Consider the following 22888-nt stretch of genomic DNA (forward strand, 5'->3'; position numbering starts at 1 on the left):
CCACAAATATGGGATGATAGTCTATATTTCTAGGTATCAGATTATGGAATCTACAATGCACCGTGGAACAACGCTAATGGGTCCATTACTATGCAGAAAGAGTAGCACATACTTCTTTGCATGAAGATCATGTATTCACCAGCACACTGAGAAACAGAAGCCAGCAAAGCACCGCAAGACTCGAAATGTTTGCTTGATAAACGTGAGAACCGGTCTTTTTTTTAATGTTTTCGTCATACCAAGAAAATAAAACTTCGGCCTTGATTTAGAGTATTGCGAATGGGCAATTTTTCACAAATGTGACGGATAGCCATCTGCCTAGTTACAACTGAATGAATTAGGATATAATTCCCTGTTAATTAGACGGACGGATATCCGTCGTGTTTGTGGGTGAGTACCCGCCAGCCAAACTCTAAATCAGGCCTTTGGTGGACTTCAGCCGGCGGGTAGCCATTGTGTAGAAAAATAATCAATGAGAGTTAGGCCAGGAGCCATTGGAGGCTGTGAAGGTAAACAAAAAACAGAGTTGGAGCTTGGTGGGAAAGAGGCGGAGAAACTCGGAAGAGGGGAAAGCAGAAAAGGATAGAGATTCTAGTGAGGGGGCTGAACGAAAGTTTAAACTTGGGGAACGATTTGAATACAAAATCGTTGCATCGGAGCAGTGCACCGTGCGTAGTTGTGGATTCGAAGGGGGGATTTCTTCCTTCTCTTGGAGCCTCTGCCCTAGAAACGCTGCCCGGTTCGTCATCGCTGCTGCCTTCGTTCTGAACTCTGCACTGCTCTACTAGGACCTAAGCAAGGTATGCGCACAATCCTTCGGACAACGGCTTGACAATTTTCACATATTATCATATTAAATAAGCAGTGATAAAGGCTGGAATGAGATAACAAGAAATAAGGGATGGCAGTACCGTAATCATTGTGTAACCTTAGACTGCGCTTCTTAATGGTTGCAAACTTATGACGTTTGTAAAGATGTCAGTTCAGCAACACTTTTACCTGGGGCTGTGCATGCCAGAAAAGAAGGGTTTGCAGAATTGTTCGAATACACTCATTCTGTAGGTAAGAGAATTTGACAGCTAAAAGTATTTTTTGTTTTGTTTTTTCAGTGGGGGCTTCTTTCAACGAAAACCTTCCCGAAGGAGACTTTTTTTTTTAACTGTACATTATTTGCATAGAAAACATTAACCTTTTCCCTCGGGCTTACAAAAGACCAAGAACAGTAATGCTGATTTATCCTTTTTATAGCAGTTTTTTAATTCCATGTTGTACAATTATTTTATATGAGATGCAACTGCCAAATGTTCCTTTTCGGAAAGGAAATGTGACTCGTTACAAAGATGTCTGCAAGCAAATTGTTAATCAAAAGCACATGGAATGGTACACGTTTTTGGACTAGGGTGACCACCTGGGATTGAGGCAAATTCTGGACAGGACTGTAAAAAATTATGGACAAAGGGTCAAAATTCAGGAAAAAATTCAGGACAAAGGGTTAAAATTCAGGACAAAAATTCAAGAACAAACGTCAGTTTTACAGACAAACGCAAGAGAGGCCATGCCTCACTATTTTGTCAGTGCACTTATTTATTCTTTTTTAACATAGCACTTTTTATTCACTGTGGTCTTTTTGTGATTGCCTTCTGGTATGCTACATTCAGGTGTCACATTACGTCCTTGTTCAGTAGTAAATTAATGCCCTTCAGTACTGTGGAAAGCCCATCCGCCCCTACCCAACATTTTGATTATGTTTCTGTACATTTTAAAACCCCTGGCAAACAGTATGGGAAACATTAAGGTAAATAAGCTTATGCTAATTTAAACAAATTGAACAAAAACATCTGGCTTACCCCAACCGCCCATGGACTTTAAACCTACATTTTTTTTTAAAGAGGCTGGGCAGATGGTGTGGACGACAGTCTCACACCTAATGTCAGGATGTGAGGCACCCATAATTTGTCTGTAGTCTCACTGCACTAGAGTGTATGTCTGGGACTCTACATTTATCTCAGAAATGGGAGCCTGGACTACCAATAAAAGATAATAAAAGAGGAGGATGAAATTGAGATCAAATGGGAGATCCTCAGCAAGTAATTCAAAGCGTTGTTGATAAAAACTGGATAAATAAAGAAGAGAAGAACAAGGTGGGACAATCCCTAAAATCAGACAAGGTGGGTCCACCAAGACTATTCGAAGGTATTGGGTACCTGTTGAGTTGTCTCTGCACACAGGAGCGAAACAGAAGAGGCACTGTCAAGTGGTCGAACAAGCAACACCCATCCACCTTGGCAAACTCTTCTGGTGCAATGGTTCGCTGTTAGTGCTTGTGAAGGGTGAGCAGGGGGCAGACCCCTTGCAAGGTTGTGCAAGGCAATTGCCTGCTTTGTCCATGTCTTTAAATGGTTTTGAAATTGAGCAAAAGCCAAAGTAGAGATCTGGGTTATCCTTAAGTGTCAAGTACACATAGAATCTTCTAAATATTTGGGATGTAAATTTTACAAACAAAATGTACAAATTTTAAAATGTAATTAGTGTTTCTTAAACATATGGCACTGTTTTCCCCTTTATATACAATTAGATCTCAGATTGAACTAGGAACCAGTTACCTTTTGATATCTAGTGATTAAGATCTACCATTCTTACACTAATTTCCAGGATGAAAATCTCGGCAGAGCGAATGGTCCCTCCAAGCCCAGTTTGCTTTTTGGTCTTCTCTTCTGCTTTCTTTAGTGGGCCGTGTGGCACTAGCGAAGATGGTGTGCTACCCCAATGATAGTATTATTTTGCAAACCTTCCCCTGCTCGTCCTTCATTCCTTCTTCAGACAGGCCACACATCTGATTTGGTTGTTGCAGTGCCATCGGGTAGCTCTTTCCACTCTAAAGTTACCTGTTACTGCGGGTGGATTAGGTCTTCTGGGCTTAGAATGCTATTATTCAGCTGCACAGGTCCAATGGGTGGCTCGCTGCCCACCTCCCTGCATTAGATGGGGTTTACCAGTAAATGCTTTTAAGGAAGGCTTAATACACTGCTCATTGTTTCCTACTGACCATTCCATGGATCACCATCTGGGGTTATCATGCACAGCTTTCTCTTGCCCTGCCAGAACCTGTAAACTCACTGACCCGAAGAAACTCCATGCTCCTGCACTGCCTTTGCTAAGCCTTCCCCCCCGCACACTGCACTGGTCGCCACTATACTCTACACCACTCTGCTCTGTACTAGTGCATTCTGCACCAATACACTCTATTCTACTGCACTCTATGCCACTCTACCCTGCCCAATGCCACTCTATGCAACTGCACTCTACACAAGTGCACTCTAAACAACTGCACTGTGTGCCACTGCCCTTTACTCTGAACCACTGTACTCTATGCCACTGTTCTCTGTACCACTCTACACCACTGCACTGACACTCTACTCTGCAGCTCTGCACTCTACACCACTCTACTCTGCGCCACTGAACTCTAGGCACTATATTCTACTCTACACCACTCTACAATACTCCTCTGTGCACCACTCTACACCACTGCACTCTACGCCACATGAGTCTACTCTGCACTCTGACACTGCACAACTCTGCATTGCTGCAGTCTCTGCTACTCCACTGCACTCTATGTAACTCTACCCCATGCCACTCTATGCCACTGCACTCTGCGCCAATGCACTCTAAACAACTGCACTGTACTCCACTGCCCTCTACTCTGTACCACTGTACTCTACGCCACTGCTCTCTGTGCCACTCTACATCACTGCACGGACACTACTCCACAGCGTTGCACTATCCACCACTGTACTATACACCAATCTGCTATGTACTACTGCATTCTATGCCACTGCATTCTATGCCACTCTACTCTGCATCACTCCACTCTACAGCACTATACTCTACTCTGCACCACTCTACACTACGCCACTGCACTCCCGGCAACGCAAGTCTACTCTGCAATCTATGCCACTATACCACTCTACACTACTGCTCTCTCTGCCACTCTATTGTATGCCACTCTACTCCACTGCACTCTATGCCACTCTACTCTGTCCCACGCCACTCCATGCCACTGCACTCTAAACCACTGCACTCTACGCTAACGCACTCTAAACAACTGCACTGTACCCCACTGCACTGTACTTTGCACCACTGGGCTCAACGCCACAGCTCCTAAGCCACTCTACTCCACTCCACACAATTATGCCACTAACCTTAAGCCATGCTGAACAGCAGGTACTCAGGTGTATAACATGGCTAATGGCTAAAACACATTAGCAAAGACAATAACTCTTTCGTAGGCGAGACCTGTTGGCTTTGCCAATGTTTGTTAGTACTATGAGGTACCGAGGTCGCTGAAAGAACTGTGAAAAATACAATTACATCATAATAAAAGGTGCTACAAAATGCGCAAATACATTTCGGTTAAATAAAATAAAGCGCTTCTCAAATACAGATTTGAATAATATACAGTTTATACCTAGTACTAAAAAATGTTATAACACTTCATTAAAACCACACACTCCACAGCTCACCTTGGAACACCATTACAGTACCTCTCTAAAAGAAATATCTTTGCCACCAGAAAACTTCAAGTGACTCCTTTTAGCAAAGTCAATGCAGGTTTTCAAGCCCCTTTGCATTTGCAGATTTACCAGTTGCACACATTTGCATGTCTTTAGGTAAGGAGACCCCCTGGCAAGAGGGTCTGATTCTTATCTGTCTGCCCCTCCCTCCCTCACAGCACACGAGACTCCCTGCCTTTGAAAGCTGCTGAGGAAACTAATCGCCCTTAATTTCGCACGACCTTCCTTTGTCCATTTGGTGAAAGGCTAAAATTACAGACAAATGCCGTCCGTTAAGCTTTTCATCACGGACAACGGACGGCAGGGAGAAATTACGGACAGTCCGTGAAATTTACGGACGGGTGGTCACCCTTTTTTGGACGGTTATTTCCACAAACTAAAGTCCTTTCGAGAAAGTGCGACTACCAAAATACCTTTACTGTACATGTGAGAATGTTTTTCTCCTTTCAAATGTTCCTGTTATTTTATCTACCATTTATTTCCTGTATTCACTGAGTAAAGACAATTTGGCCCTCATTAAAAACAATATTTTTTTTTTCCAGTCGTGTTCTGGCATTAGTATGACCTCACTGCATTGCTGAAGTTAGAGTTTACTTGTAATGGGGTTTCTTGTTGGCTTGGGTGTGCTACCTAGCCAGGCAGAATAGTCAGGGCAAGTAAGTTACACACCAAAGATAACCTGTGCTCACTCCCTTGTCCCAGAGCAGTCAGGCCTACCCTCAGAGGCAATATGTAAAGCATCTGCATAACAGACTCCTATCAGTGACACAATAAATACACCACAGAAGAGACTCCACATAGAATTATGTATAAAAAAATATTTTTTGTATAATATGAATTCCAAAAAATGCTATAAATTATAACCACAATGCTTAGTATGCCAACAATGAAGTAGTATTCACTATCTTGTCAGTGCATAAACCTAAAGTTATATACATTGTGACATTAGGGCTTGAAATGGTACTTTCAAACGTTTGTATCCCCAAACATCTTCATAAGCACATGAGTCCTAATCCTGGTGCACACTGTGAAAATATTGAAGCAATACTCGCTATTTTGGGCCCTAGGAGACCCACAATGATATTAATTAGCAATGTGCAAGGCATAACACGGAGCAGTAAACCCACAATAATCCTCACATGTCACCATCATTTGGAAGGTCCTATCAGAACATGGGATGTGGTGCACCTGCCCTCATATTAGGGGTTAGGTGGTGAGTTTATGAAATATTTTAGGGCATTGGGACACTTTTGGGCCTATTCCCTGCAATATGTTAAATATGCCCCCAGTGATTTGATCCCGAGCTGGGGCCTCTGTTGAGGACTGGGCTCTCAGGACCACTGTAGAACAGATGCCCCAGCGTATGTTTCCAAACTGGGGGCACACCCACTTCGTAGGTAGTCATGGGGAGACTGCTCCCGGTCCCTCATGTGCAGGATTACCACTATAGCTGCCCGTGAGAGCGCTGTACTGAGGCCAGGACCGCCTCTCTCCTTTCAGCAGGCCGGGTTGTTTGACAACCGGAGTATTTGGGACCTCTCTCCTTCCCTGTGGACTGCTGCAGTGGGATGGTGTTGCTTCTGGAGCCACCCACGGTGGGAAGGTCTCGCTGAGTCCTCTGACACCGATAGACTGCAGAGATGTAGCCACACAATGCCGTGGTTGTCACTTCTATCCCCCCCTCTGCCACATTCCAGTTCTGCAGTGGGGCAAATGTCATCATTGGGGACATGGTGCAGAACAGCCTGTGAAGAAAGCCTGCTAAGTCCAGGGCAAGCTCCCTGTGCTGGGGCAGTATTTCCTTTTAGGGCTTGCCGGGGGCCGTACTTCCTTCCAGGGCTTGCCTGAATAGCAGAATGGTCACAGCAAACGGATATTACACACGCTCTATACGCACTTATTGGAAAGTACCATCTTGCCTGGCATGTTACCCCCATTTTTACTTGTGTGTCATTTTGTTTGTTTACTTGTGTGTCAGTTTGTTTTTGCCTGTCTCACTGGGATCCTGCTAACCAGGACCCCAGTGCTCTTAGTTTGTGGCCTGAATGTGTGTCCCTGTGTAGTGACTAACTGTGTCACTGAGGCTCTGCTAATCAGAACCTCAGTGCTTATGCTCTCTCTGTCTTTAAAATTGTCACTATAGGCTAGTGACCATTTTCACCAATTCTAATTGGCACACTGGAACACCCTTATAATTCCCTAGTATATGGTACTTAGGTACCCAGGGTATTGGGGTTCCAGGAGATCCCTATGGGCTGCAGCATTTCTTTTACAACCCATAGGGAGCTCAGACAATTCTTACACAGGACTGCCAGTGCGTATAGAGCGTGTGTAATATCCGTTTGCTGTGACCATTCTGCTATTCAGGCAAGCCCTGGAAGGAAGTACGGCCCCCGGCAAGCCCTAAAAGGAAATACTGCCCCAGCACAGGGAGCTTGCCCTGGACTTAGCAGGCTTTCTTCACAGGCTGTTCTGCACCATGTCCCCATGTCCACGTTATTTCACAGCCATTTTTCACTGCACTTAAGTAACTTATAAGTCACCTATATGTCTAACCCTCACTTGGTGAAGGTTAGGTGCAAAGTTTCTAAGTGTAAGGGAACCCTGGCACTAGCCAAGGTGCCCCACATAGTTCAGGGCAATTTCCCCAGACTTTGTGAGTGCAGGGACACCATTATACGCTTACACTACATATAGGTCAATACCTATATGTAGCTTCACAATGGTAACTCCGAATATGGCCATGTAACATGTCTAAGATCATGGAATTGTCCCCCCATGCCAAATCTGGTATTGGGATGCCAATCCCATGCATCCCCGGGGCTACAGCATGGGCCCCGGGTACTGCCAAACCAGCTCTCTGAGGTTTTCACTGCAGCTACCACTGCTGCCAACCCACAGACAGGCTTCTGCCCTCCTGGGGTCTGGGCAGCCCAGGAAGGCAGGACAAAGGATTTCCTCTGAGAGAGGCTGTTACACCCTCTCCTTTTGGAAATAGGTGTTAAAGACCTGAGAGGAGTAGCCCCTCCTGGCCTCTGGAAATGCCCTCCTTGCATAAACCAGTCTACACCGGTTAAGGGAACCCCCAGTCCCTGCTCTGGCTCGAAACTGGGCAAAGGAAAGGGGAGTGACCACTCCCCTGTCCATCACCACCCTAGGGGTGGTGCCCAGAGCTCATCCAGTGTGTCCCAGACCTCTGCCATCTTGAATCCAGAGGTGTGAGGGCACAATGGAGGCCTCTGAGTGGCCAGTGCCAGCAGGTGACGTCAGAGACCCCTCCTGGTAGGTGCTTACCTTACTAGGTGGCCAATCCTCCTCTAAGAGATATTTAGGGTCTCTCCTGTGGGTTTTTCCTCAGATAACGAATGCAAGAGATCACCAGAGTTCCTCTGCATCTTCCTCTTCGACTTCTGCCAAGGATCGACCGCTGTCTGCTCCAGGACGCCTGCAAACCTGCAACAAAGTAGCAAGAAGACTACCAGCGACATTGTATCGCCTAATCCTGCCGGCTTTCTCAACTGTTTGAGTATTGTGATTCTTATGATATAGTGCTATATGATATAAGTGGTATAGTAGGAGCTTTGCATGTCTCCTAGTTCAGCCTAAGCTGCTCTAATATAGCTACCTCTATCAGCCTAAGCTGCTAGAACACTACTTATTTACTAATAAGGGATAACTGGACCTGGCACAAGGTGTAAGTACCATCAGGTACCCACTACAAGCCAGGCCAGCCTCCTACATCACTGTCCTTCACAGGCTATGGAGTGCTCAAAATGCACTGAAACTATAAAGCGCTCAACAGGCACTTATAGAAAACACACTCAGCAATCTCAGGGGTAAAGAAGCTGAGGCACAGCTGTTGGAACCAGAAGGCAGCAATCCTGCGTTCACCCTGAGCTGCACCCTTGGGTGAACACTTGGGGCGACACAAGCCAGGAAGGAGTAGGCAAACAGTCCAGCCTAGCCAGGACAGTGGTCCTAATGGTGATCTTTCCTGTAGCCCTTGTAGTGCCTGGATCAACCAAAGTCAGGGAGCAGCTGCCATCAGGGCAACAGGCAGAAAAGCAATCCAGACAACAGCAGAACAGCAGCAGAAGAGCAGTCCAGATGAGTCATTTTCTGCAGCACAGCAGTCATTCTGACAGAGATTTGGTCCCAGGTCCAAATATGATCTACAATCATGGGGCCAGAGACCCTGTACTTATACTAAAAAAATGCCTTAGTTCAAGGGGTGACTTCAAAGGGACCTTTTCAAGTGTAACACTACCCCTTTCAACCCATCCCTGGCTTCAGGCATCAGTAAGGTGTAAATCAGCCCATTGTGTGAGGCAGGGACACAGCCTGTTTAAAATTCAACTACACCAGTAAGCAGGATTTCTCACTACCATTCCAAACATACAAAATATGCCCTTGTTACTCCTTCAAGATTAAAAATTACCACTAAGACATATATAAGGTAGTTCCCAATGCCAATCTATGAGAGAAGCAGCCGTCACAGTAGTGAAAAACTAAATGGGCTGTTTGTCACTACTCAAACATGCAAAACATAAAAGTGCATGTCCTACCTTTTACATACACAGCACCCTGTCTATAGTCCTATCTAGGGTGTAGTAAAAAAAGGAGTTTATGCCTTGGCAAGTAGATTTAATTGCCAAATCAATGTGGCAGTAACCTGTGTACACAGGTGCTGCAGTGGCAGGCCTGAGACAAGTTTGAAAGGCTACTCCTGTAGGTGGCGCAATCAGCCCTGAAGGCCTTCTATTGGAATTTATTTTACAGCCCCTGGGTATATGGTATACCATTTTACATGGGACTTACAGGAATATTAAATATGCCAATCATACCAAGTTTTAGGGGAGAGAGCACATGCATTTTAGCACTGATTAGCAGTAAAAATAAAACATAAAGTCGTAAAAAGCCAACAAAAAGAGCATCCCGAAACCAGGAGGAGAAAGGCAAAATGTTTGGGGATAACCCTGCTGAAAGGGTCATTTCCAACATCACTCATGCCCTGATCACAATTATTTCATCATAGGAAGCAGTCGGATTTCTGTCTGGTTCAGTTTCATATTCAGTATTGTATTGTACCAGAGCATTTATATAGTGCTTACTACCTCTATTTTGGGTGTGGAAGCACTGTGTCTGTGATCAAAATGTTGCTTTCTTTTGAATGTTTTGTCCTCTCTGTTATAGTGGACAGGGGTGCTTAATTTTTAAGTAAAATACATTTGGAGATCCAGGTTCTTCTTAGGAGCTCACTGCTAGTCCTGTCAAAGGCTTGGTTTGTTGAATGCCAAGGCTTCCACTCTGCCACAGAAGGATTTAGTCTCATTGCCGGTGGAAGCTGCATGCTTTGCCATTAGAGCACTTTGCTCGAGCCACGCACAGTGTGCCCCCCCTCAGTGCTGGGAGCACAGTTGTGCTCAGAAACGGATCTGCCTGGCCCGTTGAACAGCTCGGTAGGTAGCCTGATTCAGCAATGTTTGTCCTCATGTGTGGAAGCAGAGTCAGCCCTGCATGAGGCCTGCACGAGGTCTGAAGGATGCTCTCCACTGCCCTGCCCCAACTCTGAGCCACTGGTGAGACATAAAAATAACCCATGAAGCACTAGACTGAAGACTGCTAGAACACTCATAGCCACTCTAAATGCATTCTTCAAACCAATGGTGAACCAGGACTATGAGCGGTTTATCTTTTACCTGGGTTGACAAAACCCCCAAAAATCCATTGATGGCTTTACATCAGACTAAAAAAGTTGGCAAGTACATGTGATTTCACAGATGGGAGGTGTTAGCCCTGGCATCCTTGGCGTGGTCTCCCCTGTCTTTTTTGCCTTTGCTTCCTATGTTTTGACTGTGTGCTGGACTCTGTTTTTGCTGTTTTTTGTACTATGAGCACTTTTCCACTGCTGACCAGTGCTGAAGTGCAAGTGATCCCTGTGTAAATTGTATGTGTAATTGCCTTTTCCATGTTTGGCATATTTAATTTTACTAGTAAGTCTCTGGTAAAGTGCACTAGATGTGGCCAGGGCATGTACATCAAATGCTACTAGTGGGCCTGCAGCACTGATTGTGCCACCCACATGAGTAGCCGGGTAAACATGGCTCAGACCTGCCACTGTAGTGTCTGTGTGTGCTGTTCTAAACTGCCATTTTGACCTTTTAAGTGTACACATTTTCCAGGCTCAAACCTTCCCTTTTATACATGTAAGGCACCCCTAAAGCCTAGGCCCTGGGTAGCCCCCGGGCACGGTGCAATGTATGTTAAAGGTGGAACATTTAGGGCCATATCTACCATCGCATTTTCCCATAGAAACAGAATGGGTAAAACCCTTTGATACATCTGGCCCTTAATGATGTGTTTTACATGTCCTAACAGTGAAATACTGACAAATTCAGCTTCACTGTTGCAAGACCTATCTCTCTCATAGGTTAACATGGGGGATGCCTTTAAATAGGTTTTACGTGTAGTTTCCCTTTGGGAGCAGATAGATGAGGAGTTTGGGGTCTCTGAACTCACACGTTAAAAATACATCTTTTGGTAAAGTTGTTTTTTATAGATTGTCAGTTTGAAAATGCCACTTTTAGAAAGTGAGCATGTTCTTGCTTGAACTATTCTGCGACTCTGTGGGCTTCTGTATTCCCTGTCTGGGTGAGACTAACAGTTGAGCTGTTTGTGAATCTCCTCTAGACAGTAACACAAAGGGAGCTGGGGTGTAGCCTGCATATCCTGGTAGGCCATCTGGGCTGCAGTGGAGGAAGGAGCTGTCACTTACACCTGAATGGCTGTTACTGCCCTCGCACAATGGAGTCTCCATCCCCCTGGTGTGAGTCTGGAGCCAGGCCTGGGCAAGGCAGGATCTTGTGAACAACAGAGACTTTCCTTTGAAGTTTGCCTACTTCAAATGCAAAAAGGGGTATAAACAGTCGACCCAAAACTCCAGATTTTTAGATTACTTCTGGAACCAAAAGGAACCTCTGCAAAGGAGAAGAGCTGAAGAGCTGGAAAAGGAGTACTGCCCCTTTGCCTGTGACTGTGCTTTGCTTGGTTGGCCTGCAGTTGCTGCTTCTGTCTGACAGACGACACAGGCTGGACTATGTGGTATATTCCTGCTTGTGAAGAATCTCCAAGGGCTTGGACTGAGCTTGCCTCCTATTTTAAAGTCTCAGGGCCATCAAAGACTTCCTCTGCCAGCACCTGGACCCTCTGCTGAGACTCCTGCCCTGCCAAGTAGTGCCCTATCTAGTTCCTGGGCCCTTGAAAGGTGAAGCTGGTAGAATAAGGACTGAAATCCGCGCACAGGAAACCATACAGGAAAAATTTCGACACACCACCTACAACACGGCTGTCATAATGAAGTGCCACCCACCTCAAGGCTGAAATCAAGACACCACCTGTATTGTGGCTGGGAATTGACGCATCATCTGTTTTGCGGCTGGAGAAACAATTCAATACCTACTTGCAGCTGCTGAAAATGATGCAAACCCCATGCAACGTGGTTTTCCATCACCATGCTGCTGGATTTCTCACGCATCATCACTGGGAGTCACAATCAATGTAAACCTGCACTGATCCGAGGTGCCCCATCTGGAAAACAACACACAGCCTCGCTTGTGAGTAAGAAAACAACACAATGCTGACTTTTTCAACGCAAGCTGGCCCAGGCAACTTTTGTTTTAATGGAAACCAAGTACTTTGTGTAACAACAATGTTTCAATTGTTTTCTATGGAGTAGGGCTCTTATTACTTTAAAAAGTCATATCTTGACGTGTATGTTGGCTTTTGTCATTTTGGTCTTGTTTGATTTAGATAAATATTGCGTATTTTTCTAAACTGGTATGATGTCCATTTTGTAGTGTTTTCACTGTGCTACTGTGTGTGTTGGTACAAATACTTTACTCATTACCTTTGAGATAAGCCTGACTGCTTGTGCCAAGCATTTCCCTGACTAGAGTGAGGGTCCCTGCTTCGAGAGAGTACAAACTGACTGCCAACCAGAGACCCCATTTCTAACAAGAGGGAAGAGATATGAAGACAGATGATTAAAGGTTGCATTTAAGTGAAGAAGAGAGAGCACATCCTACAGCAGTCAGTAGAATTGCTAGCAGACATTCTGACCATCGGCTGTTTTAAAGAATTGTCAAAAGAATGCACCTCACAAAGAGAGGCGGCCCTACAGAGGACAATAAAAGCACAACCAGTTAATAGAATTGAAGCTCGAAAAGGACCAGAACAACCGAAGAAAACAGTGATACCAATACCACCATGTGGATATTGTGGCAGCCCAACCCATTGCCCACCAGAATGCCCTGCAAAGGGCAGCGGTGTGCAGGATGTGGAAAATTCAATCATTTTGCAGAAGTGGTTGAATCAAACAGTGGCCACCACCACGCACAACTGTCAACACAATACCCGAAACCTGTGAAAGCAACAGTGACGTTGACGATGATGAAAGTGTAGAACACAGTACACTCTGTCTTCACGATATGGACTGGCACTAAATCGCAACGCCAACTACCCAGATGCCCGATGCCGATAGGTGTGCATCTGCTTGTAACCATTGTAGATACCTGCGCATCCATAAACATCATGTCAGCAGAAGCATTTCAATCCATGGTGCCAACGCAGCCTCTTCAGAAAGCATCAGGTCGAGAATATGCACTTGAGCAAACCACCCCACTGCACATGCTGGGAAAATTCACAGCACCCATAACTCATGGACCCCAGACAGTGAGCTCATGCATTTATGTCACTTTAGTGGGTCACGGCATGTTGCTGGATTGTCGCACAGCAGAAGCTCTAGGAGTGGTCACTTTTGCATTTGGGTTTCACCTGGAAGGGGTGGCCCACATACTAAGTGAGCTCCCAAAAGTATTCAACAGCATTGGGTGCCTAAAGGTTAAAAACTGTGCTGCTGCACATTGACCAGTTTTTTCAACCAGTTGCCCTATGTCATAAGAGCATTAAGTTCCACCTGAGACCTCAAGTCGAGAGAGAACTAGAAAAATTGGAAGCCAATGGTAACATAGAGAAGGTGTCAGGGCCCACCCCATGGGTATTATCCATTGTGGTGATGTGACAGCCAAACCAACTCGGTGAAGAGCTCATATGCATAGACTTGCAGCTCCCCAATGACGCGATAAAATGGGAGCGTCACCTGACCCATACCATTCACTAATTGATTGGAGAACTCAGCAGAGCCACTTGGTTGTAAAAGGTAGCCCTCTGCTCAGGATAACATCAGCTCATCCTAGATGAGGAGTCAAGATACATTATAACATTCTCCACTCATGTGGGCCTGCGGCGCTACTAGAGACTCAACTTTGAAAACTCACGCCCTGCTGAGGTATTTCAGAACACCGTACAAGAGTTATTGCCAGGTCTACTGGGTGTAATATCCTTATGTATGCCCAGTGGGTACAGGAACACCAGAGCTGACTGAGAAGTCTCGTTTAAAGAATTCAGGACTCAGGGCTCACCTTGCACTGAAGTAAGTGTGAATTTTTCAAGCATAAAATCAATTTATTTGGCTACATGTTCTCAGCGGATGGCATGGCACCTGACCCTGAGAAAGTGAGAGACTAAGAAGCTACCCTGCCTTCCAAAGTGTCAGAAGTCTGCAGTTTCCTACGAATGTTAAACCATTGTGGCCATTTCATCTTGGATCTGGCCTCACTGACCCAGCTACTCAGGGACCTAACTAAGTCATCTTTCCCTTGGGTGTGGAGCGAGGAAAAGGAACAATTAGTTCAAGGCACTAAAAATGCATTGTCGTCAGATACCACCCTCACATACTTCAATCCCCAGGGGCATACTACAGGTGCTGTGGATGCAGGCCCCAAGGGACTCGGAGCTGTGCTGATGCAACAACTAGAAAATGGAGAATGGTCCCCAGTGCAGTTGGCGAGCCAGTCTCTCACTCAGACAGAACAGCGTTACTCGGAAATAAAGTAGGAGGCAATAGCAATACACTAGGGGTGTCATCATTTCCACTTGTATGTGTATGGATGTCCTTTTGTGGTTACCACTTACCACAAACCCCTCGTTCCACTCTTCAGAGGGACAGCCTCAAAACCAACCCGCAAATTTCAAAATGGAAGCTCCAACTTCAAGAATACGACTGTGAAGTAGAGTCCAGACCTAGGACTTGCAACCCTACTGATTGTCTGTCCCTTCATCCCTGAGCTGCCACTCCTCAGGAAGAAGAGGAGGCCGAAGAAACTGAGGAGTATGTTAAGTACATTGCTGACCGCACACGCTGTTTGCCCATGTCAGGGCAAATACAGGCCACATGAGCATTAAGTAGTTAAACTCATGGTAAGGCAATTAAAGTGAGACAACATCTTTTCGGAAAAGGTTTGTTTTTGACTATGATGTTGTTTGCTGCGAGGTGAATCTATGAATAAAAAGCAAGCTATTCCCCCAGTGAGGTCTAATCTCTATATTTCCCTGTGTTTTTACTATTAAAGTTTACTGACTTTAGAATTGGGGAACCAGGCTTAACATTCTGTGCTTCTCCCTATGCCTAAAAAATGAATTTGTCTTTGGAAATGTGACTGCTGTTCAATTAAAGAGCCCCACTACCTTTGGGTTGCGTACACGATTTAAAAACTGCAGTATTTATTATTTTTAATCTGATCCATGATATAAAAAAGAAGTATAATATAAAATTTTTCCACAGACAAACAAATCAGGCCCTATTCATGGCATGGTCTCAAAGTATCTCAGCATAATGTCCCTTGTTTGCTATAAAACAACAAATGATAATAGTTTTGTAGTGGCCTCATTCCTCAGCACTTCAGTTCTATGTTCTTCAGGTCACCAACAAGGTCCAGTTTATTTATTTTATTTAGCTCTGGTTCTTGTAATTTCCACTAAAGGTAGTTAGTGCTGGGAAGAGCAATGAGAACAACTGCTGATATTTTAGTAGCACTGATTACAAAGAGTTTGTTTTGCATGAATGCTTACTGTGTATAGTATTGTTTGTAGTTCAGTAAGATTAAGGCCCTCATTATGACATTGGTGATAAATACTGAATACTGCCGCGGTGATTGCCGCCAACATACCGCTGTGGAGGCGAACATCCATCTGCCAGATTATGACACATACACACAAAACCGACAAAAAACAGCCACAACCGCAAATCCACTAGACCCACTGAACGTGATAAACTGTCTGAACTAGCACCCATACCATTACGCCACCAAAACAACACCCTCCAAGTAATAACCCACGAATGACTACAGTAGACATTCAACAGCGGTAAACCATTGGCGGTGCACACCACCAAGGCAGGATGTCCACCCAAATACAAAACAATACAAGATTGGCCGGAACAAAAAAAGCAAACCTGACACAAATACACATACCCCACAAACCCACCAACAGCACTATAAAACACCCCCCACAACACCCACAAACCTCTGCAAACACAAGAAGACTGCCACACTTTGCCACTTCGATCCCAGTGACAACTGCACACACATACCACAACTAACCATATATCCATCACACACCACACACCCCACCACATCAAACATCACCCTCTACGCAACACCCATGTCCCCACAAAGGCACCCCCGTTTCACTGATGACGAGTTACGGGTCATGGTGAAGGAAATAGTCTGGGTAGAGCCACAGCTGTTTGGAGCACAGGTACAACAGATCTCCATTACCAGGAAGATGGAGCAATGGCAGAAAATAGTGGATAGGTTGAGTGCCTTGGGACAACATTCACGCACAAGGGCCAACATTCGGAAGAGGTGGAACAACCTACGGGGAAAGGTGTGTTCCATTGCAGCAAAGCACTAGCTTGATATGAGGAGGACTGGCAGTGGACCCCCACCTTCTCCCCCACAGCTAACAGGAGGAGCAAGTCTTGGCAATACTGCATCCTGAGGGACTCACTGGAGTAACCATATGACTGGACACTGGTTAGTCACCATTAACAACCTATCACACCCCCATACCTGCATGCCATTTAACCCCTTCACCCTGACTCCCTTCACCAAATTCCATCCCACACAGTGCTCCACCCAAATTACCACACCTAAATGTCAACCTCTGCATGCCATACCCACAGCAAGCACATCCGTTCCAGCTCTGCTTGCACACCCACCACCAATGCATCCACAGCATGGAGAACTGCCAATATCACAATTCATCACCATACACAACTAAAGGTGGGAGGACAACACCAATAACACTGGGAAAGCTATAAATGCAGAATATGTCGCAGACAAGTACCCTAACACATTACTTCCATCCCCACAGGTCCCCAAGCCAATGTCAGCGGCAAGGAGGTTCCCCCACCAGAAGATGCCCCCAGCAAGGACAGCAACTCAGGAGGTCTGGATCTGGATGAACTCCCTGGCCCATCTGGGACAACTGGTGAGTCGGCTACCCCATCCCACAGACAGTCCACTACAGGGCCCCCCTCCTTCTGAATTAAACACCACAGCAGCCAGTCAATGCCCCAGACCTTTGTCCCCAGGACACCTCAATCAGTAGTGTGCCCACCTGTACAGGGACCCGAGTCCACACCACACAGGCAAGACAATGAGGGTCCTGGTGTCAGAGGGAGTGGGTACTCCATCCAGGGGACACAGGCACAGGGGACCAGGGACAGTCAGAGGACAGCTGTGCACCGGGGGGGGGGACATGACCAGGGAATCAACTGCCCAGGAGGCACTCACAAATGTCCTGGGGGTATACCAACAATCCCAGGACTGGATGGGTCAGGTGTTCAACATCATGCAGGAGAACCACTGGCTGTAGGGGGAACACCACTAGGAGGTCATGCGACAATTGCAGGCCTTGAATACCACCATGGCCTCCATTGCAGGGGTGCAGGTTACATGGCCAACATCATGCAAGAGTACACAGCACACTAGTGGGACCCTACCACTAGCCAGTGAACTGACCAGCCCTCCATATCTGCAGCTATTGGACAGAAGGCCCTGCAACAGGACTCACAGGACTTCCCGCTGCAGAAGGTGAACCACCCTGCAAATGTTCCCTGTGACCTGAACAGACAGCAAAGATAGTTGCCAAGACCACCGGCAGGAATTGAGCCACTCCAGAATATCCCCCTTGTATTCCACTGTGTCACCTTGCTCACTTTTGAATTGCCATTGCTCCTCTTGCTATGGCTCCTTGGACACTGGACCTGTGCTACAAACAGACTAGCCCACTACACTGGACTTTTTCCAACCATCACCCCACCCTATTGCACTTTGCATTGTATATCTAATTTATAAAGAGACACCCTTGGACAAAACATGAATAATAGTGCTTTTTCAGAAAGAAATGTACAATGTATGGAACTGTATTGAATTGTATGATCCTGTGCATATGTCCTGTAATATGTTATTCCACCCTGCATATGTGTCTCAGCAGTCTGTACACATCACAGCATTACACTGTTGTGAACACAGCACCATCTGCAATAAGGGAGGGCATAGGTGACAGCCAGTTGGGATGTAACGGTAGTGACTGGCATTATACTAAAGCCACACAGCAGATCACTTAAATAGACAATTGTATAGTTCAACAGTCTTACCTGAGTGTCATTAGAAGTACTGCTGAATGATGTGTCCTGTTGTCCACCCCTCCTCCTTTTCCACTTCCTCACTGTCCTCAGTGTCCACTGCTGCCACAGGTGCATTGTCACCCCCCTCCTCCAGCAGATAGAGCACATTGTTCCCACTCTAAGCCCCTGTTCTCGGATTCCTAATAGGAGGCAAGAGCCAGGACAGGTTTGGGTAGCCGGAGTCACCTGGAAGAAGTGAGGGACACACATTAGCCTTCCACAATGGCATGGGGTATGACTCCTGTAGGCCGGTGGTAATGACCGCCAAATTATGACAATGGCAGTGATCCCTCCCATAGACAGCCAACGTACCACCCCAACTGCCAGTGTGGTACGACCACTGAACACAGAAGTATCTATCTGCAGGCAGGCGGAAGACAAGGACCCGCCCACTATATTATGACATAGCAGACCGCCAGGATTTCCGGGGCGTTAGCAATGCCACCAATTCCTGGTGGAAACACAACATATAAAAGGAGACACTCACCTTCAAGGACACAGAGCCGCCATGGAACCAGAACTGGAAGTCTTTCCGATGCTGTACCACGCAATAGCAGTCCAGGAGCACCAACCCCGATGGAGACGGTAAGTACAGCTGCCTAGCACAAAGGGAGGGAGGGGAGAGTGACACACACACATGCACAACACACATCATACACACATACCACACACCCAGAACCATCTGCAGAGAAGTCCCATACCAACATAATCCAGAAGGTAAGAAAACCAGGACACATCCCTTTGGTCTAATAACTGTAATACATTAGATATAGCGACCTCAAGATTGTAAATACAAATATTCACAGATAGGGCCATGGGCCAGTCCAAATGAATCACAATGCCACAGGGCAATGTCCAAGGCCTAGAGTGACTCCTGACAGCCCAGTCACTGAAGGAAGGGTGGGTTCTTTTTTCCAGGGGGGTCCTTGGGCTTGGGATTGGAAGGGGCGGGCCCTTGCCCTTCCTGCTTGGGGATGGAGGAGTGTCCTTGGGATGGGGGACCGTAGTGACACCCTTCTTCATCTTAGTGGCAGGAGTACACTTAGGAGAAGGAACAGGAGTCAGTTTGGAGCTGGAGGTACTGGGCTGGGGGTAGGACCATCCTCTTACGAGCAGGACAGGGGGTTGGGTGAGGGAAGAGGTCAAGGTGGGAAAGGAAAAGCTTCTTAGGACCAGTGGGGTGGGATGTGGGAAGAGGTACGGGAGTGGAGGTAGAGGGAGTGGTAATAGGAGGAGGAGGTGTCCTTGACTTAGGTGCAAGTGCATGGACAGTGTGCATGTGTGAGGTGGATGGCTGTTTGGGGTCTGAGTGGGAGCGTGTGTGTGTCTTTGAAAGGGGACAGACACAGTGGGAGAGGACAAACAGGACGTGTGGATGGATGTTGTGGTGGTGTCTGCAAGTGAGGTGGGTGTGATACATGAGGTGGTGATGGTGGTGGTGGTGACTGTGCATGTGGTGTGTGGGGTGCATGTCTGCGGGTATGCTGTGGTGGTGACTGTGGGAAAGGCTGTGCAGGATCTGGGACTGTTGATGCTGTGCATACAGGTGTGAGTGCTGATGTGACTGTGAGGGAGGAGGAGGGGGAGACAGTGGAGGCAGTGGCTGATGTTGTGTGTGCACCTGTGTGTTGGCTGTGTGTGCTTGTGGACTGAAGTGTGGTGCCTGTGTTTGTCTATGCAAGTCCTGTTTGTTGTTTGGGTGCATGCTTGTCAGAATGTGTGCATAGGATAGGCTGGAGGAAGAAGACAGGGACTGGGAAAAGGTAGTTGGAGGGGGGGCTGGAAGAAACAAGGACACTGGTTGCCGTCAGGGAGGGGGCCAGAGCCTGAAACGATCTCTGTAGGGCCGCCAAGCCACCATGAATGCTCTCCAGGAAGGCATTGCATTGCTGCAATTGGGATGCCAGCTCCTGGATGGCATTCACTATGGTTGACTGCCCTACAGAGATGGATCTCAGGAGATCAGTGGCCTCCTCTCTGAGGGAAGCGGGCTGACTGGGGCAGGGTCTGAGGTGCCTGGGGCAAAGGAGACGCCCACCCTCCAGGCTGAACGAGTACGGGCAACTCGGTGGGGGGCTACTGAAAGGGCGGTGCTGATATGGGGGGTGGTGGTAGATGAAGTTGCTGGGGGGGCCCAGAGGGCTCCGCCACCACTAGGGAGCTTCCATCCAAGGAGGAATCAGAGCCAGTTGTATCAGTGCCTGTCTCCCATGTGGTGCTCCCGTCGCCCTCCGTCCTGTACTACGGCCATCGCCAGTGTGGCGGTCAGATGACCGCCAATGTCATAATGACCACCTAAGTGTGGGAGGTGTACTAACATGTTACTATGATCTTAATTTGGTGTGGACGTGTCCACCTACACAATGGAGGTCAACAATTGCCCATTCTTTCACTTAGCTAAGCTTCAGTGTCTGCTTTTTGAAAAAGGCACTGATTTATACTTTTTGGTGCAAAACTGCACTAATGCAGTTTTGCACCAAAAGGTTTAGCACCGGCTTGCACTATTTCTGAGCACCAGCCGGGCACCATATTTATGGAATGATGCAAGCAAGTGCAAAGGGTAGGCTAGCGTTGAAAAAAATGACATTAGCCAGATGGGGCTGTCGGTATGAAAGAAGGGAGTTTTGCACCAAAAAAATGAAGTTAGGGAGGTTGGATTTTTTTTTAAATGACTCTACCCAGCCTCGCGTCATTTTCTGATGCAAAACCATCCATACCACATGACTCCTGTCTTTAAAAAGACAGGAGTCATGCCCACCACCCCGATAGCCTGCACAGGGGACCAGGGTCCCCTAGGCATGGCCATTGCACCCAGTGCCATGTAGGGGGACCCATTTCAGGCCCCCCAATGGCACTTTGAAAAAACATACTTACCTGTACTTACCTATACTTACCTGGGATGGGGTCCTCCATCCTCCGCTGTCCCTCTGGTGTTGGTGTCCCTGGGGAGGGCACCTGTGGCTTATTCCATGGTGTTCCACCATGGAAATAGGACCACAGGTCCCCTAACACGTGACCTGACCCAGGCGTTAAATAATGGTGCAAAGCAAGCTTTGCACCATTATTTGACCCATCCCCCACCTGTGTGATTTTAGCACCGGGGCTAGATATGGAGCTAAGGCTATAGAGTCATTTTGTGCATGTGAACGCCTACTTTGCACCTCGTTGCCGCTAAGTAGGTTTCCATGTCAAAAAAATGAGTTTAACTCCATAAATCTGGTGCAAGATGGGTCTAGCACCAAAGTATAAATATGGAGTTAGTTTTGCACCGAATTTGCTTTAGAAAAATAACAAAAATTTGGTGCAAAACAAGAATGAATATGCCCCAAAGTGTCTCTCAAAGTGTCACGCATTAAGGCATAAAATGTCACAGATACACGTTAACACCACGAAAATGTCACGTATAGGCAAACTGAAAGCTTGGCAGCTATGTAGGTATGTGGTTTGTCAGGAACGGGTGGAGTTTAGGGAGATGAGGGCTTTTTAAGGTTCACTGTTTCTTGGAGTCTAGGGGTGGTGATGGTTGTTAGGCCTCAGGTATGGTTGGAGTGTATGGGTGTTAAGGGATTTTTAAGGTTCACCTTTGGGTTGATGTTGTGGGTGGGAATGGTTTTAGGGATCAGGGATGAGAGGAGTTTAGGGTGGTTATGAGTTTTAAGGGTTCAGGGATGGTGGAGTGGATATGTTTTTTAGGAATTGGAAATGGATGGAGTTTAGGGGTGGTGAGAGCTTTTAGGGTTCAGTGACGGATGAAGTTTAAGGATAGAACTGGCTTTCAGGGTTGAGGGATGGGTGGAGGTTAGGGCCAATGTTGAGATGTAGTTTGTGTGTAGTGAGGGATGTCTATGGATCAGAGATGGGTGGCATTTAGGGGGTCAAAAAGGTTTTTAGGGTTGAGCGCTGGGTGAAGTTAAGGGTCAGAATGGGCATATTTTAGGCATCATGAAAGGGTTTGAGAGGGCAGGGATTTATGGTGTTTAGGGGTTGTGAGAGGTTTAGGAATAGATGGTGTTTCGAAGTGGTGAGGAGTCAACAGATTAGAAGCATCAAAAGTAATTGTTTGACAGTGAAAAAGATATGGATCTGAAATAATGTCTGCTGAAGTAAATCAATGATATAAATACCTCAGACAAAAATGTTTCTGAAAGTAAACCTGCATTCCATTTACACCTTAAAAAACACCAAACAAATGCCAATTTCAGACTAAAGACGTTTTATGAATTGGTTTCTATGAAATTCTACATGCCATTCACCCTTCACATTTCCTTTAAAAAGTTGTGTTGAAGTGGTTGGTTTCACAGGAATGCCATCCGTGAGATCGTTTTTTAATGAAATTACATACAGCTGTTTGAGGAAATTAACAGAATACTAAATCGACTAATCATAGGCTTTAAACGGAATGCACAAAAACAAAGAAAATGTGGATGTTACTTATGCTGGTTTGAGTGTAGGGGATTACCCCTCCCCATTCACACACATTTTACACTATGTGTACTGACTTCATGAGTACATCTAATGTATGAAATGCCTTTCAAAATGTTCATGAATATCCCAGTCTATGTATTCTAAACATCTCTAGTTGCCACCTCCTATCCCTCTCCTGGTCAGACCCATTTACCCATTTTCTGTACACATGACTGTGATACATTTGCCCATTATGCAACCTGTTGCAAAAATACGAATTATCTAGAGAATGTGATGGAGGCTTAAAGTTGGTGGTGAAATA

At 46.3% G+C, this 22888-nt stretch overlaps 1 protein-coding gene across 1 annotated transcript in view; it reads left to right on the top strand.

Annotated features, from left to right (window-relative positions):
• The first annotated feature begins 548 nt into the window (after positions 1 to 548).
• Positions 549 to 22888, top strand: part of LOC138269392 (pyrimidine-specific ribonucleoside hydrolase RihA-like) — a 359115-nt gene continuing 336775 nt past the window's right edge. Inside the window, exon 1 of the mRNA XM_069218793.1 lies at positions 549 to 800. The gene's annotated coding sequence lies outside the window, so the exon portion shown is untranslated. The remainder of the gene's footprint in view (positions 801 to 22888) is intronic.

Source organism: Pleurodeles waltl, chromosome 2_1 (genome assembly GCF_031143425.1).
Source record: "Pleurodeles waltl isolate 20211129_DDA chromosome 2_1, aPleWal1.hap1.20221129, whole genome shotgun sequence".
In the NCBI taxonomy this organism is placed as follows: domain Eukaryota; kingdom Metazoa; phylum Chordata; class Amphibia; order Caudata; family Salamandridae; genus Pleurodeles; species Pleurodeles waltl.